Source organism: Tachysurus fulvidraco, chromosome 14 (genome assembly GCF_022655615.1).
Source record: "Tachysurus fulvidraco isolate hzauxx_2018 chromosome 14, HZAU_PFXX_2.0, whole genome shotgun sequence".
Taxonomy (NCBI): Eukaryota; Metazoa; Chordata; class Actinopteri; order Siluriformes; family Bagridae; genus Tachysurus; species Tachysurus fulvidraco.
The window spans coordinates 25953329-25956255 of record NC_062531.1 but is presented as its reverse complement, the minus strand read 5'-3'; positions in this window follow the sequence as shown (position 1 = coordinate 25956255).

Below are 2927 nucleotides of genomic sequence, written 5' to 3'. Positions count from 1 at the left end.
AAAGACAAAGACACCGAAACTCCTGAATCTGAGAAAGACAAAGACACGGATACTCCTGAATCTGAGAAAGACAAAGACACCGAAACTCCTGAATCTGTGAAAGACACCGATACTCCTAAATCAGAGAAAGACAAAGACAAAGACACGGATACTCCTGAATCTGAGAAAGACAAAGACACCGAAACTCCTGAATCTGAGAAAGACAAAGACACCGAAACTCCTGAATCTGAGAAAGACAAAGACACCGATACTCCTGAATCTGAGAAAGACAAAGACACCGATACTCCTGAATCTGAGAAAGACAAAGACACGGATACTCCTGAATCTGAGAAAGACGAAGACACGGATACTCCTGAATCTGAGAAAGACAAAGACACCAAAACTCCTGAATCTGTGAAAGACACCGATACTCCTGAATCAGAGAAAGACAAAGACAAAGACACGGATACTCCTGAATCTGAGAAAGACAAAGACACCGAAACTCCTGAATCTGAGGAAGACAAAGAAACCGATACTCCTGAATCTGAGAAAGACAAAGACACTGAATCTGAGAAAGACAAAGACACTGATACTCCTGAATCTGAGAAAGACGAAGACACTGAATCTGAGAAAGACGAAGACACCGATACTCCTGAATCCGAGAAAGAGAAGGCAATGTGAGTTATATAAATCCAGAGATTGGTGTCATGTATATAATCCATATTATGGCATTATGTGGGCTTGAAAGCAGAGCAGAAAATCTTAGCAAGTTAACTTAATGAATTATGTAACTTCAGAGACTTGTGTGATGAACCAGATCAAACCAGATCATTTATACTACCTACATGTCTAATAGCCACAGGGTTTAATAATAATTGTCATGATGATTGTTTCTGATGGATGAGAGATGGTTCTAGTGCTATAAAATAAGACCTCATAGAGCACTGCTATGTACAGAGACCAACATTTATTAGCTTTCTTTTTTTTTTCAGCTTCTACCTGCTGGCTGTGACCTCACAGACTGTAGGGGGCACCACTGAGACGTTATGTGTCACAGTAAACCTCTATGAACCTGTTTCCCTGGAAGTGAATCTGGAGTATAACCAAAACAGCGTCAATCTCCTGACTGAAACGTCCATCAATGAAGAGTACTACCGTTGTGTCCCATTCCAGGTCAGACTCATCATGACATCATCATGACATCATAAACCTGCAGGCTGTAATGTTTACATGTGCTTCTATATCTGTTATAAGTCTTAAGGAAGTCTTAACATCTCTGTGTATAACAGAACTCTCAGGACTGTTTTGTTTTGTCATCGCTTTCATTGTAGTCAAAACTCATCTCATAGAAAAAAGCTAGTTAAATATATCATTTACATTTGCAAACATGTAATGCAACTACCCTCAGAGAGTTAGGTGGCTAATGACAGAGAAGTGGTTAAGGAGGTGGGCTACCAATCGGAAGGTTGTAAGTTCAATTCCCATGTCCTCCAGGCTGCCACAGCTGGGCCCCTGAACAGGGCCCCTGACCCTCAACTGCTCAGTTGTTTAAACTGTAAGTTGCTCTGTATAAGGATAAATGTTGGAGATGTAAATGTTTTATCAAAGCAATTCATTAAGTAAAAAATTGTGTAACTACAAATAAAACAGAACAAATAAAACAGAACAAATAAAACAGAAGCAATTCATTAAATATGCTAAAAATATTAATGCCACAATTTGGGTTTCTTTTTTCTCTGCATTTTTACTGTATTTATGAAAAGAAAATCAATTGTTTAGTTAAGTTTTATTCATACAAATATGTGAAATAATTGTTAGTAGTAGTAATAATAACTCACTCTCACTCACTCATTTTCTACCGCTTATCCGAACTTCTCGGGTCACAGGGAGCCTGTGCCTATCTCAGGCGTCATTGGGCATCAAGGCAGGACACACCCTGGACGGAGTGCCAACCCATCACAGGGCACACACACACACTCTCATTCAGTAATAATAACTATTAATAATTAATAATTATTATTATTATTATTAGGGGGCACGGTGGCTAAGTGGTTAGCACGTTCGCCTCACACCTCCAGGGTTGGGGGTTCGATTCCCGCCTCCACCTTTTGTGTGTGGAGTTTGCACGTTCTCCCCGTGCCTCGCGGGTTTCCTCCGGGTACTCCGGTTTCCTCCCCCGGTCCAAAGACATGCATGGTAGGTCGATTGGCATCTATGGAAAATTGTCCGTAGTGTGTGAGTGAATGAGTGTGTGTGTGTGCCCTGTGGCACAGGCTCCCCATGACCCGAGAAGTTCGGATAAGCGGTATAAAATGAATGAATAATAATAATAATAATAATTATTATTATTATTATATATAATTATTATTATTATTATTATTATTATTATTATTATTATTACTGGTAGTAGTAGTTACTCATGAACCACAGTTATGATGTTTGTCATTTTATTTCAGGTTCCTGTCGTGACGATAGAATTAGTGGCATCTATTAATATTCAGATTAAAGGGTCAGAAACCTTCCTGAACAAAACAACACGGATCCTCATCACACCTCCAACACAAGTGACGCTTGTTCAGACGGACAAACCCATCTATAAACCAGGACAGACAGGTAATGGTCTCTGCATTTTCTTGCCCCAGTTCTGGCCCGAACTTATTTTCACACACACACACACACACACACACACACACACACACACACACACACACACACACACACACACACACACACACACACACACACACACACAAATGATGCGTTTGTTAGTCAAACACAACCTTTTCTTAAAGCATCTGTTGATTACACTTTGACTATGTGGAGAGTTACAGAAATAACGTATTACACGTGCATTAATATAAACCTGTGATTTACAGCCAATCAGGATCCAGAATTCAACTAATTCTCTTAAATGTATTCATTTCCTCAGTAACTAATTCCAATAATTC